The sequence below is a fragment of the Triticum urartu genome, chromosome 7 (assembly GCF_003073215.2).
Source record: "Triticum urartu cultivar G1812 chromosome 7, Tu2.1, whole genome shotgun sequence".
Taxonomy (NCBI): domain Eukaryota; kingdom Viridiplantae; phylum Streptophyta; class Magnoliopsida; order Poales; family Poaceae; genus Triticum; species Triticum urartu.
In genome coordinates this window covers 305,417,097-305,432,966 of record NC_053028.1, presented here as the reverse complement: position 1 = coordinate 305,432,966, position 15,870 = coordinate 305,417,097, and positions in this window count along the sequence as shown.

The window sequence follows — 15,870 nt, the reverse complement described above, 5'->3', positions numbered from 1 at the left end:
CTGTTAAGTTACCTACAGAGGAAGATTTGGCCATTCCTGACCCAAAGGCACAGTTGGTGGAGGCTCTTCACGTCATCCCAGATTGGACAGTGCTGTTCTTGGCTTACATGGCCCGGGGTGAGTTGCCAGCGGATGAGACCCTGGCCCGACAGATAACCCGGCGGTCTAAGTCAATGACGATTTCAGACGAAGAATTATACCATCGCAGCGTCTCCGGAGCGTTTCAGCGGTGTGTTTCTCTTGAAGAAGGCCAAGAAATACTTCGTGAGATCCATGAAGGCGATTGTGGTCATCACGTCGGGTCAAAATCCCTTGTGGCCAAGGCTTTTCGTCATGGTTTTTACTGGTTAACGGCTCATGCCGATGCAGAAGATATGGTCAGTAGGTGTGATGGATGTCAAAAATTTGCACGGCGAGCACATGTGCCGGCTCAAGAGTTGCGGATGATTCCAATCACCTGGCCGTTTGCGGTCTGGGGGCTTGACATGGTTGGACCTTTCAAAAGGCCTAAGGATAAAAAGACACATCTTTTAGTGGCAGTTGACAAATTCACAAAGTGGGTTGAGGCAGAGCCAGTGAGTAAGTGTGATGCAGCCACGGAGGTTCAGTTCATGAAAAAGGTGATTTTTCGTTTTGGTTTTCCACACAGCATTATCACTGACAATGGCACTAATCTATCCCAAGGGGCTATGGAGGAGTTTTGTCAACGTGAGCATATCCGGCTTGATGTTTCTTCTGTAGCCCATCCTCAATCCAATGGTCAAGCCGAGATAGCAAATCAGGAAATCTTAAAAGGTCTCAAACCCCGGCTTATGGTTCCCTTGCAGCGGTCGCAGGGTTGTTGGGTAGAGGAGTTACCCTCGGTGATGTGGAGTATCAACACCACTCCTAACAGGTCTACAGGTTATACACCTTTCTTCATGTTTTATGGAGTGGAAGCAGTGTTGCCTAGTGACATCCGTCATGACTCGCCCCGTGTGGCGGCTTATGTTGAAGCTAATAACGAGCAAGCCAGACAGGATGCACTTGACTTGTTTGATGAGGAAAGAGACTTAGGAGTGGCTCGATTAGCAATTTATCAACAGGACCTGCGCCGTTATCACAGCCACCGGGTTAAGTCCAGAACTTTTCAAGAAGGTGACCTGGTGCTCCGGCTTATCCAGGATCTATCAGATGCACACAAGCTATCCCCGCCTTGGGAAGGACCCTTTGTGGTTAGCAAGAACTTAAACAACGGGTCATATTACCTCATTGACGTTCGAGAGCACAAAGACTCACGTAAGTCGGAGGAGGAGACCCGTCGGCCGTGGAACATTGCTCAACTTCGGCCATACTACACCTGAGCCACCGGCTCTCATCATGTACATACTTTGACGTTGTATATACTATGATAAGTAATAAATCAGGACCTCGGTCTTTTTCCCTTTCAAAGATTACATATCTTTACTATTTTTTATTTAATATGACTATTAAGGAGCTGATCATATCGGAATCAAGTCTAACCTTTTTGGTCTGGCTTATGATCATATTGGAATCTAGCTGTAAACTATCATGGTCATTTGGGGGCTTCCTGTTCAAACATAGGTCCTATTCGAACCAAAGAGAACATAGCTGTCGTAACCCTCTTGATCGGCTCAAAAGCCAAACTCACTAGGGGGCTTCTTGATCGTATTCGAATCATAGCTTAACCCCTTTTGGGTTCGACTTGGATCGTATTCGAATCAGGGTCGTTAAAAACTTCTCAAGGTCATTTGGGGGCTTCCTGTTCAAACATAGGTCGTATTCGAACCAAAGAGAACATAGTTGTCGGTACCCTCTTGATCGGCGCAACGCCAAAGCCACTGGGGGCTATATGGTCATATTCGAATCTTAGCTTAACCCCTTTGGTCCGGTTTACTGATCGTATTCGAATAAGAAACCCCTAGCCTTTAACTACAAGGTTAATTTATATTGGTTACCAACTATTATTTGTTTTATTTGTCTTATTGGTCTTTTATTTTCTCAATTTTAAACAAGTTAGCACGGTCTTTTCACCGACTTAACTATTTGACAATAAGCCGCCAAGGCATTACATTCATCAGTCGTACCGAAGCATTGACTTCTCACAAAGATTGATTCATCAACCTCATCACCCGGATCGCATAAAAAGATGGTCTAGAGGTAAAAAATACAGTTATGATTGTTATTTAAGAACAGTTGCTTTCTATATTAATCAAGGTTTGTTTCCACCTGGGTTATTTTTCGCATCTGTTTTTCTATTTCATCTACTATGATAAAGTATTGGTTATACACCGGGTGTTCTGACCCTTTCAGTGTTAAACCGCCAAGCGAGTTTTTCTTTTTACAGGAACAGAGCTGAAATATCGCAAAGATAACCATGAATGTGACGCGTATATTGACATCAAGAAGCAAAGAGTCACACACGACATCTTGTGCGCGATGGCATAAGCAAAATATGCAGCTGTTTTCAAAGCTAAGTCTATTACAAGGTTGTTAAAAAGCCCACAAAGATGGTTCTCACTCCTCCCTTGCCGGTTCACTTCCTTTTGTTAATTGGAAGCCGGGGTTGGACCAGTCGAAGCCATTCACAGCGATGAATTCTGATTCTTCATCAATCAAGCCGGCTGGATCAGCATCCGGAGAAAATGTATGTTGACGAACCAGCAGGATAAGGTCGGTCACCTTGTAGGAGGGAGTCACCAGCAACGAAGTCATCCTGTTCAAATAGAGACCCGTCTTCTTTCACCGTGGGGTACCCTCTGCTACATCCGCCGAGTCTAGATCTGGCACCCAAGCCTTGGAGCGGCTCAGGGCAATCAAAGCTCCGACTCTGGCACAGGATCGCTTGACTTCTTGGAACCTGGCGGGTAAGATTGACAGCTTTTTCAAGACATCATTGAACCGGTTGGGTCCTTGATTGGCAGGAGAGATAGCGGAAAGTACCCGTTGTGCGCCAATGTACAACTGCTCCACTAAGGTATAGACCGCCTTCAGTTTAGTCATGTTGTCTTGGCTCAGATTCTTGCTTCGCAGGCCTGCACATATTTTGTACACAAAGGGTCAGCTAGCGGTTTATATTCCGGGTCAGCAGAAGGTACAAAAGGTCAGTACAGATGACGTACCAAAGATGGCGGAAACCATCTGAGACACCCGGTCCTTTAATCCGGTCAGCTCCGTAGTAACCTCTTCAAGAGCTTCTTCAGCTTTTTCCGTGCGTTGTGTCAGCAGCGTTTTCTCTTCAACCCAGGTTTTCTTCTTAGCGGTCAAGCTGGTACTCAATTTCTCCGTCTCAGCAAGACTCAATTGCAGTTTGGAGTTAGTAGACTTGATTTCTGCCTCCTGATCCGCCAGCCGGGTCTTCGCATCAGTTAATTGCGAACTCAGTTCAGATAAGGCATTCTACAAAACATACATAGGTGTTTCAAGGTTTCAATTAAAGTTCAAGAGTCAAGATTCAAGTCTCAAGTACTTTGCACTTCAAAACCACATGACACTTGGGAGCTAATGTATGCCAAAACAAATTCTTATGACTCTACTATACTTCAAGTCCCAAGTACTTTACAAAGTAATAGCACTTGGCACTTGGGGGCTAATGTATGATATTCAGCAAGTATCTCAAGGTTAAGCCGGATTACAATATTTGTTGAGTTCGGTACAAGAAAGTTACGAAATTCAAAGTACCGGCTCGTTTATGGTCAAGTGAACCGACCCTTGGGGACTACCGGTGAAGTTTATTCTATTTTATTGGACTCCAGAAATATCTAAAGGTAAAGCTTTAGCCTATATCATAAGGTCCTGTAGCTCAGTTGGTTGGAGTGTTGGCCTATATCATAAGTCTACAGATCATTCAAGGTTTTATCATAATCTGAAGACTTGGGAGCTGGCAGAATATAACTAAGCCGGAAGAGCATACCTCATACTTCAGCTGCAACTGCTTGACCATTTCGATTTCGGAGTCACGGCTGGAGTGCACATGGCTCAGATAGCCGGACAATATGTTGTTGGCATTCAGATGGCTATAATGAGAAATGTCAAAACACACTTTTTGTCTCTCCAAAGCCTCTTATTTAGCCGTGTGACGAGCCAACACAGTGGGATTCCCCGGCTCAACAAAGGGGCTTCCAGTGATCAGAACATCCTGGGCAGACAGTGATGGCGGGTTGGCTGAGCTGGATGGTCCAGTAGCAGAAGGATTAACGATGGTAGCGTCAGCTAACGGCTCAGGAGGATCTAATTGAGTATTGGCAGCCGGGTCTTCTGGTGCTTCCGTCCGAGGGGGAGAAGGTGGCATGGCCGGTTCAGGTGCAAGAACTGGCGGGTCTTCCGCCGGCCTAGTCACCTTGGCCTTCTTGGACTTGGCTTGGCCACTAAGAAAGATATTATGAAACAATCAGTATAAAAAAGCAGTTTGAAAGACACGAAGGAAAGATGATTTCTTCCTTACCCAAGGGCAGTCTTAAAGGCCGAGAATTGAGTTTGAATGAGTCGCCAGAAGAGCGAGACACCTCCTGCAAAGATAAAATAAAGTTAATAATACAAGGGAGAAGATCCATTAATGGAAGGTAAAAAGCGAATGAATAAACCTCATTCTGGCGCTTTTGAGGAGTTTGTTGAAGAATAGCAGGCGGTTCATCGACATTCCGAGCCTGATGGCGGCTCTCATGTTGCTGCTTTTTCAAAATAAAATGAGGGTCCAGATAAGCCAAAGGGTGTGAAAGCCTTACTTTCCGGGTTATGACTCGAAGATTCTATCTTGGCAAATGGGCTGAGATAGAGGAAATAGTTACCTCTTCTTCCATGGCCTGACTAGCCCTCGTGTCGTCCTGGCAATGATCAGTGTTAATAAGATTGTTAAAAAGCTAGCCAAGGGAGTCAAGGGCTACCTCCGACTCAGAAGTATCATCATCAAGCTTCAACTGATCTTCAGCGGTGCTTTTCTTCTTCTTCTTAGATCTCCGGGTCGTCCTCTTGGCGGTTATGGCAGCGGCTCTGGCTTTCTTGGCGGCTTCGTGATCGTACTTGGCTTTCCATAAATCAGATTTGGCCTATAAACAAACAAGCAAGATGAAAGGTCATGCAAGTATTTAAAATAGCTAAGAAAAATGCAAAGAGGAAGAGAGTAGAGGTTCTTTACTTCTGGCACCGGGTTAAGCTTGCAAAAAGGGTTTAACCTGACTTTACTACAGTCTTCGTATTTACCGTTCACTAGAAGAGTTGACATTGAAACAATATCTTCTTCCGTTAATTGAACAGAGATGTGACGAAGAGAGTCATCTGGGCCTCCACCATATTCGTACATCAGTTTGGATCGGCGTCTTAGAGGGATGACCCGCCACGCAACCCAGCAACGTGTTAAGTCAACTCCGGTTAAGCCGTTCCCCAATAAAGCATTAATCCTTTTAATAGATGGTATCAGCTTCTTGCGTTCGGCGGAAGTGAGCTTGTCAGGGAGTGCAAATTTGGAGTCAAGACGCTCTGCGTGATAACCCGGCAGTGGATGCTCATTTGCTGGTGAAGTGTCTTGACAATAGAACCAAGTCTGATTTATCCTTGGGATGACTCGGCAAGACTATTAGGGGGAAGATGGCGCCTTGTCGATGCTGAATTGAGATACCAGCAAGTTCCAGGCTAGGGCCATTGGTGCACTCATTCTGGCGGTTCAGATAAAAATACTCTCTAAAGAGTTCCACAGTCGGTTCTTCTTGAAGGTACACCTCGCAGAGAACTTGGAAGTTGTAGATATTGGATATGGAATTAGGCCTGATGTCTTGAGGGTGGAGTTTGAAAAAATGGAGGACATCTCTGAAGAACTTTGAGCAGGGTGGGGAAAAGCCACGGTTCATGTGATCAGAAAAGACGATAACTTCACCATCTTTTTGATTGGGCCGTTCCTCCTCCGGGTCAGGCGCATGGTAGGACATAACATTCTTCCCTGGCAAGAAAACTATGGTAAAAAATTCCTTCAAATTGTCCTCAGTGACTGTTGAGGGAACCCAGTTGCAGACAGTCGGTGCTTTAGCCGGCATGATGTTCAAAAGACAAACTGAAAAGAAATCAACATGCCGGTTTAATTCAATGATAATGGTGACATTAAGTGATAATGGTACAGGGGAGTAATGGCGGCTTAAGTAAGGGCTAATGTCATATAAGGAAAAGTAAGCCGGCGCAATAAGCCGCCATGACTTCAGATATTTGAGAAAGCAGATTCGGCTAAGTGTTGAGACAAACAAGTTTCCTAAATTACTTGATATTATTCCAGATCAAATGGTTGTTCAAAATGGAAAAAATTATAGACCTAAAAGTTTAGCACAGATGAGTTTGAAGTCCTAATGAGGCCTTTATACTGGGAAAAGGGATCTACTAGTGTCAAGAGCAAGCACAAAACAACTACTGCAGAAACATGTATCTCTTTTTGGATCAAGAAGAGGCTGCAGGGAAGAACTACGAAGAACTACAATGAACCACGAAGAACATGCGGAAAACCTAGAAAGTCCAAATGCAGATCTGAGGAGCAAGAAGGGAAACACTTACAACCACAGATCCTCCACGGAAAGTCGCTGCCGTTTTCTGGACTGATTCCGATCGATGCAGCAGCCAAGGTCGACGAAGGGGAGGTGCTCTCTGACGGCGACGGAGCTCGAGCAGCAGCAGAGGTCGCGAGATGAGGAAGACGAAGAAGAGAGGAGAATGAGAAAGACAGGGCGCGTGCCTATTTATAAGGGGATAAGCGAACAGGCGGGCGCGAAAATCAAGGAAGACCCGAATAATGGTTATCCAACTAAACGGACGCCTCGATTCTCGGAAGGCATTAAAGATGAAGATCTGTTGAGAGATGATGTCATAAAAGTTTTTTGTGTTTTCAAGAGATGACGTCATGGCGGGTTACAAAAACATCTGCGAGGATAAGAATATGGATTTTTGTTTAAGTATTGAAGATTGACAAAGAACAAAGTTCAAAATCAATCTGGGGCCTAATGTTGGGGATATAGCTATCAGCTATGACCCGCCTAGGAGGGGCCGGGTCAGCCCCAATGGCGGGTCACAAAGGAAGCCCAATAAACATTCAAGGCGATAGTTTATTAAAGCTTATAGAAGGCCTAAGGCCTAGAGGCGGCTTAAGGCCCAATATTGTAAACCGCCGTATGTAAGGAAAGACTTGTAAGGAAAGGCATGTAAAAGAAGTCAGCGAGCCGGACATGCTGTATGAGCCGGCCGGGACTCTGTAGGTCACCAAGCGTCAACCCGTGTATATAAGGGGACGACCTGGTGGCGACTGAGGGCAAGAAAGAAGAGATCGATAACCAAGCCGGCGGATTAGCCTCTCGGTGATCGAAACCCCAGCAATTCCAACACAACTAGACGTAGGCTTTTACCTTCATAGTAAGGGGTCAAACTAGTATAAAACCTCTTGTGTCCTTTGTCAAGATTAACCCCTTTAAGCTTCCTAGTTGCGATGGCCCTACGACTAAGTCCTTTTGCTAGGACATCTGCCGTGACAATTCCACGACAGATTCCGTGGAAGGATTTGTGTACCAAATCAGATGGATATAAAACAGAAGATCTTGTCGGAAGCACATGAATCTTCATATTCTACTCACCCTGGAGGTACGGAAATGTATGATGATCTGTGACAAGTATTTTGGTGGGATGGGATGAAGAAAGACATTGCTTATTTTGTAGCCTGTTGCGACATATGCAACATGGTAAAGGCAGACCACCAGAAGCCAGCCGGACTTCTCCAACCCCTGCTAGTCTCACAATGGAAATGGGATGATGTCTGCATGGATTTCATCATAGGAATGCTCAAGACTCCGCGGGGCAATGATGCAATCTGGGTCATAGTGGACACCTTAACCAAGGTTGCTCACTTTATCCCGATCAGAACCACGTATCGAGCAGATGAACTTGCACAGTTGTATGTATCCAGGATAGTCAGTCTGCATGGAGTACCCCGAACCATCACTTCTGACCGAGGTTCACTTTTTACCTCCGCTTTTTGGTCACGTCTCCATCAAGCCTTGGGGACAACACTGAAATACAGTACCGCTTATCATCCCCAGACCGATGGCCAGACCGAGCGGGTGAACCAAATACTCGAAGATATGATGCGAGCCTGTGCTTTGGCCCAAGGATCTAAATGGGAAGACTGCCTGCCATATGTCGAGTCCTCTTATAACAATAGCTTCCAGACCAGTCTAAAGATGTCACCATATGAGGCTTTGTATGGCCGTAAGTGCGGCACTCCTTTAAATTGGTCTCAAACCAGAGATAGCCGTATTTTCGGGACGGATCTCATGATGGAAGCTGAGAAACAAGTTAGGGAAATCAGAGACAGATTGCAATCAGCCAAATCTCAACAGAAGAGTTATTATGATGCAAAGCACCGACAGATCAGTTTTGAACCCGGAGAACAAGTATACCTCCGAGTCACCCCTATGAAAGGAGTTAAGAGATTTCAGACTCGTGGAAAGTTGGAACCCAGATTTATTGGTCCATTTCTCGTTATTTCACGAGTGGGTACTGTTGCATATCAGTTGGAACTGCCCCCTAAATTGTCGGACGTGCACAGCATGTTTCACGTTTCACAGTTGAGGCGATGCATATCACCGCCTGAGAAAAAGACTGATATGACTGAGGTAGAGTTGGCAAAGGACTTAACATATGAATAGAGGCCGGTTAAAATTTTGGATCAGATGGAAAGGGTCACATGCAACAAAGTAAGAAAGTTCTACAAGGTTCAGTGGGCGCATTACACAGAGTCAGAATCCATGTGGGAACGGCAAGAGTTTCTCAAGACACATTATCCTGAATGGTTTTCCCAAGCAACCAAATCTCGAGGACGAGATTCATTCTAAGTGGGGGAGGTTTGTGACATCCTGGTTTTTGCCCTCCTTTATTTGCCTGATTTTCAGTTGGTTTGATTTTGAATTTGGAGTTTTTGAATCCTTTCATATGGACTTAAACACTTGAGTACCCCTTGGCTTTCACCCAAGTGTCCCATTTCCCCCCTCTAACCATCATTCCCACTCTGGTTCATCTCCAAATAATATTTGGAATGTTTTTCCTTAATGAAAAATATTCATTTCCCTCTCTTAAACCCTAGCTAGATCAATGTGCTCCAAAGCAACCCCAACTTTTCTTGCCCACATAAATCTGAGAAAATTCACAAAAATTCTTGGAACCCTAGGGCACCTTCCTGAGCAAAAATATTGCATAACTTTTTGGAATATTTTTGCTACAGAAAATATTTTCTGTTCTGGACAAAAATGGTAGTTTCTATAGCAACTACCATTTTACTTGCTCCTTTGGGGATGATTTTTCTTGTGCATCATCACCCTAGTAGATGATTGCTACCCTCCAAAACTCGGCTCCCAACTCCCAGCCATTTGACCACAGTAAGCTATCAAACTTACTTATCAGAAACTTACTAGGCTTGTGAAATCTCTTCTACTGCGTCTGGATCCAAACCGAAGTGTCGTAACATTCAAAACTACCACGAACAACATGCTAGACATGAAGTTTGGGCTTAGGACGGCATGAGGTCAGAGTTCACGCGGTGACCGCGTTCATCCAGGCGTGCTGGCATGCAGCCGACACGCTCTGCGACGCGCCCGAGCCTCTGTTGATCGCGTGCTCGCTTCCCTGCCTGCCTAAGCGTGCCAAACCTCGCCACCATCTTCGTCTTAGCCCCATTAACTCTGCCCTGGCGCTTGCCAATGCCGGATCTCGCCGCAGCGAGCACGGGCATGGTCCGGCAACGAAACAGTGCGGTGCGCACTGTGCTCGTCGTCACCCCAGTGCCCCTGTGATCGTCCCCGCTCGCCCACAGTCCCCGCGTGAGCTCCGTCTCCTTCTCCCTCTCTCACTAACACCGCTCGTCGTCGGGCGCCGTGTCCAGGTGTCCACCAGCGGAGCCCGAAACCCCCCCCCTCGACGCTCAGCTATAAATAGAGCCCTCTCAGCCTCCTCGAGCATCATCCACCACTCTCAAACACTCCACAACCTAGTAGAAGACTGTAGCACGGCTGAGCAAGCCGCGAGCCGCCGTCCCCGAGCTTGAGCTCGCCGGCGATCCCCTCAGATCGTTCCCGTAGCTCCGGCCCCTCCTAGGCCTGGGAAACCCTTCCAGGGCCTCCGCCACTCCGCGGTGGTGCCGTTCTGCCTGGTTGGAACCCCTGGAGTCGCCTCTGCTCACCATCGTATTCGTCTCCGGCGAGCTCTGCTTCCTGTCTCCGCTAGAGAGGAAGATTCTGACGCCGTCCGACCACCCCTAGCTACTCTACGGGTACGGGAAGGTGCGCCTCAGTCTCCTCTCTCGATCCCTCCCTCTTGTTTTGGCCAAGGAGCCCTCGTCGCCGGCGTTTGCTCCGGCGAAGCCACGTCACCCATGTCTCATTTCCCCTCTCCCCCTCATCTGACTAGCAGGGCCCGCTAGTCAGCTACTCAGTACGCGCGCGAAGCGGTACGAGTGGTGGCACCCCGAGGCTTTACGCCTTCGACGTCACCCCCCCTCCAGTCTGTTTATTTAAATTCAAATTCATATTTATCCAGATAGCTTCAAACAGCTATAACTTTTCAACGATAAGTCCAAATGAATTGATTCTTTTTGCATTGCGTTCTTTGCAAAGAAATCTAGCAACTCACAAAAAATGGGATTTTTTTCCCTGTTGCCTAGATTTTCTGGTGAATTTCAGAAGGTTTCTTGATGATTTCTTTTTGTGTTTGTAATTGTTTTCAGAGCAGTGAGGCTTGTCTTGAGGATCACCAGGAGGCCTGTGAACCTCATCTGCACTAAGGCAAGCCACAACAACATTTTCATGGTGCCATTGCAATATTTGTGATTTACCTACTTAAATGAATGATTTAATCCATGTATATAGATCATTATTGTGTTATTTATATTCTGTTAAGTGTTTGTTCAAGTTAATATGCTTGTGTTACAGAAAGTTTAGAGCTAACCTAGTTGATAAAGAAACTAGAAATTATTTTGTTGTGAGAGAGATAATATGGTTATGCATATAAGTAATTAATTGAAGCTATTTTTCTTGCATGGGAAAATGGTAAAACTTGTTAGAAAAGATGATGTTTAATGTGAGGTTTAATCTTGACCAGAGGAGTGTCAAGAGTTGCTGATGGTTATGCTTAGTGTGGATATAGTTGGCTCAGTCTTTTCCGGTATTATGTGATGCATATGTTATTGTTGCACTTCATGGCCTACTATGAGACCACTTATTTTCAATTTAAGTTGAACCTGATAATAATCCAACTTGAATATATCGTTGACCGGGTCATGGTGCCACTGAATCGAGTTTTTCCCAGTGCAACCACATTTTCCTGTATGGGAAGGCCTTTATTCGGTCCATTGTCGTGCCTCTGGTCGGTGCGTCCAACTAGGGAAGGTTATGGGCGTGCGGTACCCTGGCCCGGTAAGCAGACATAACCTTGTGAGCCCGTTGTTGAGATTTTTGGTACCAGTCCCCGTGAGGGACGTTTGGCCACGATGGTGGTCGTTGTGTCTTTGGTAGACACGGGGCCACCCAGGACTAGCTCGGTTGGGGAGTGGGACGGAGTGGCCGAGAGAGTGTCATGGAAATGGAGGGGTTTCGTCGGAATGCCGTTGGTCCACCCGAATGGGAGTACGAGGCCATGGGTTCCGTGGTGTGGGTACAGTGCGCTACCTCTGCAGAGTGTATTAATCTATCGATAGTAGAGTCCACGGTTACGGACACGCTCGAAAGTAGGTCACACCATGGGTCAACATATAATAAAATTTGCACCCTAAGTTATGAACTCTGCACTATTGAGGATGCCGGGAAGGCCATCGGGTTGGACAGGACCAAGTGTTGGTCGTGGTTGTGATCGCCGGAATGATCATTGTTTTACACCTAGTATGGGTCATGGTTGTGATCGCCAAAAGGATCATTGTTTTAGACCTAGTATGTGTCGTGGTTGTGATCGCCAGAAGGATCATTGTTTAGACCTAGTATGGGTCGAGGTTGTGATCACCAGAAGGATCACGAGATGTTCATGGTTAAGATTTGGAGGTTGGTAAGGTGGTGATCCAAGAAGTGATCACCGTTGGTAAGAGGAACTTTTCCTCACAAGGTTATGATCACAGCATGTTGAAAACATATATTGTTGCATTATTAATAATTGGTTAAATATCATGATATTTTTTGTCATTATGTTTATGTCTGTTGTGAGCATGCAAGTACATTCAATGTACTGACCTGGCGTGTCATGCCAGATTTTAGGAAAAGCCTTGTTGGAGAGGAGTGCTGTCCGAGTCTAGATCGTGTCCACATCAGTGTCCCTATACTATGGAGCTTCCACATGATGTTGTTCCGCTGCCGCGTAGTTGTTATGATCGAGGCCTTTATGTTCACTAAATAATGTACATATTGTTCAGCCGCACTGTGCGTGCCGCTTGGCCTCGCTACCTGTTGCAATGTAAACTTTGATCCGCTAGCATCAATAAAGCGGTTGTTTTCTGTACCAAGATGTTGTGTGTTGCCAGAAGACATGGTCTCCGGGCTGGCAATGCATGGTAAACCGGTTACTCTGAGCCGGGGTGCCACATGATGCAATTGAGAAAATGCCATGTCCTAAAGATATCAAAGGTATTCGTAGTTTCTTAGGTCATGCTTGTTTCTATTGGAGATTTATCAAACACTTTTCCAAAATTTCTAGGCCTCTTACAAACCTTTTGCAAAAGGATGTTCCTTCCATTTTTTATGATGATTGTTTAGAAGCCTTGGAAACACTCAAGAAAGCCTTAATTTCTGCACCTATTGTTCAACCACCTGATTGGAACTTGCCTTTTGAAATTATGTGTGATTCTAGTGATTATGTTGTTGGTGCTGTTCTAGGACAAAGAGTTGATAAGAAACTGAATGTTATTCATTGTGCTAGTAAAACTCTAGACAGTGCTCAACGAAATTATGCTACTACTGAAAAAGTATTCCTAGCAGTGGTGTTTTCTTGTGATAAATTAAGATCTTACATTGTTGATTCAAAAGTTATTATTCACACCGATCATGCTGCTATAAAATATCTTATGGAAAACAAAGATGCTAAACCTAGACTTATTTGATGGGTTCTCTTGCTACAAGAATTTGATTTACATATCACTAATAGAAAAGGAACTGAGAATCCCATAGCTAATAACTTGTCTAGGCTTGAAAATGTGCTTGATGACCCACTACCTATTGATGATAGTTTTCCTGATGAGCAGTTAGCTGCAATAAATGTTTCTCATAGCATATTGGGCAATCAAAGAACTCAACTATGATTTCAAACTTGCCGGTGAAAAGAGGTTATTTGATATTAGTTCATTAGATGAATGGAGAACCCAAGCTTATGAAAATGCCAAGTTATTTAAAGAAAAAGTTAAAAGATGGCATGATAAAAGAATCCAAAAGCATGAGTTTAAAGTTGGAGAATATGTTCTTTTGTACAACTGTTGTTTTAGATTCCTTGCAGGAAAACTCCTCTCCAAATGGGAAGGATCCTATGTTATTGAGGAGGTTTATCGGTCTGGAGCTATCAAAATAAATAATGCTGAAGGTACTAACCCGAAGGTTGTTAATGGGCAATGAATAAAACACTATATCTTAGCTATGCTCATTAATGTTGAAAGTAATATTATCCAAACTATGACACTAGGAGAACACATAAAAGAGTCCTTCTGGAACACTCTAGAATCATGAAAATAAGGAGGTACGTGATACGGTAAGTAAACGGACTCCGAAAAATCCACAAAAATATTTCCTGTCAGCTTTGGAATGTTACAAAAATTAGGAAAATAAGAAACTTCCAGGAAGTGCACCCTGGTGGGCACAAGACACCAGTAAGAAACTTGCAAAAAAGTCTGAATCCTTCCTCAGTAAGCCTTGGGCCTCCTTTTATATGTCAAAAGGGGTTGCCATAGTGGCACACATGAGGTGGAAAGTATGTACAGTGTACAAGTCTATCGCCTGGCACCGTAGGAAAAACGCATTTAATGTGCTGCCAACATGCCCTCTTGCTTTATCAAGGACGTTGAAGAAGCTCGTCCCATCCGTCGCCGCATCGCCTTGCTCTGACGCGTGTCCAGTCTGATGAGGCATGCAACGCCACGCTGGCTGGCTGGTTGCTGAGCTGGTGCGGTGGCAGGGCCTTCACGAAGATCAGCATGCCACCATGCAGGTGCTTGGCAAGTTGGCCTAGAAGCTGCATGCTGCCACGCAGGCGCTTGCCTAGTTGGTGCACTGGCCGCCACGTCGGAATAGGCGCGGGGCAGCGAAATTCTGCCAAGTGCGGGCCTGGTCTTGGCTCCGTATATGCCCCCGGCAAGGGTCTTGCCGGTGTCTCGTGGGCGTACCCAGCAAGGGTTTTGTTGGGGGCTTGCGAGCGTCCCCGGCAAGGGTCTTGCCGGGGGCCTTCAGTCCTCCTCGGCAAGATCTTGCCGGGGGTCTTTGTCTTCTGGTGCTCATCTAGGCTTGCAGGCATTTGGTTTTCTCAAAGATCCGCATGCCACCATGCAGGCCCTCCCGAGCCTTGGTCTTGACGCGTCATAACTCTCAGGCTCAAGGGTGGCGGTCTTGCTGGTGTTGGGCAAGTTGCCCCGGCAAGGCTCTTGCCGAGGGAAGCCCATCTTGTCCCCTTGCTCTTTATGTTTCTGGCTTGAGTCCTGCCTCGGCAGCCTTGCATCTTTTCGTCCTCTGCCCTGCCAAGCCCGGCCGCAGGTGTGGCTACGACTGCCCATGCACAAGTAAAGGGGTACATAAAGGCCCCTACTTTTGTACACCGACAGGAGCCCTCGGGCCTGGGCCACATATAAGCGCAAGGCATTGTTGGGCCAGGCCCAGAACGGTGCGCGGGCATGCATGGCAGAGTTTTAACTGCAGCAATCCCTTTGCTAGTTGCGCTTCCCCATGACCCGCATTGAGTGCGTGACGTGGGGTTCATGCGTGGAATGACCGCACCATGCTTGTGTCACCCCATGGTGAATAGTAAAGAGGCGGCCTGCGTCTTCCCCATAAAAAAGGGAAAACTGTAGGTCTGCTGCTTATTTGCTCTCCCTGCCTCTCTCAACCTTGGAACCGTCGTTCCACGTTTCCCACCACTCCCATCTTTTTCGCCACGTACGCCGCATGCATGGCGTGGGGTAGGTGGCGGACGCGCGGGATATGGGAAGGCGCGCCATGGCCGATACCCAAGCGCATTTGATTGGCATGGGGAGGGCGGTCGATGACCTAACTCGTGCGTCGCTAACTTAATGAGCTGGACTTGAAAGGGCTCTTAAGAGGCGTAGAGCCAGTCTTCAGCCTTCCCTGCTTGGCTATAAAAAGGGTACTCGGGAGGAGGAGGAGAGGCATCCCCTCGTGTCGCCTCCATTCTCCATCCACCACCATGCCGAGAGGGCGCGACCGTGGCCATCCTTCTGTGAAGGCGACTAGATCATCCTCTCGTCAGAGAGCCACGACGGTTAAGTAAGTGCCAGACACCCAAGGTGGAGGCGCCGGACGGGGTCTCGGTCGGTGAGGTGGTCGAGGCAGAGGTGTGCGCGGAAGGGGGACACCTGCGACATCACCATCTCCGCCACCATCTCCTCCTGCTTCGTCGAGCGGCCATGTCGAGGACACGACGCTGGAGTTCATCTTGAAGTTGCACGAGCCGCCGCGTAGCCGCCTTTGCCTCCCCGAGGCATTCGCGAGGGTGTTGGAGATCGACCAACCACCAAGGCCAAGACTTCACATGAAGGGGTGTTGCAATGGCGACATATGGGCGAATACAAGGTTCCCCATCCCTCATGTAATGCTTCTTCGTCGGGGTTGGAAAACCCTCACACGCACCCACTGCTTGATGAAGGGGCACGTTCTCCACTTC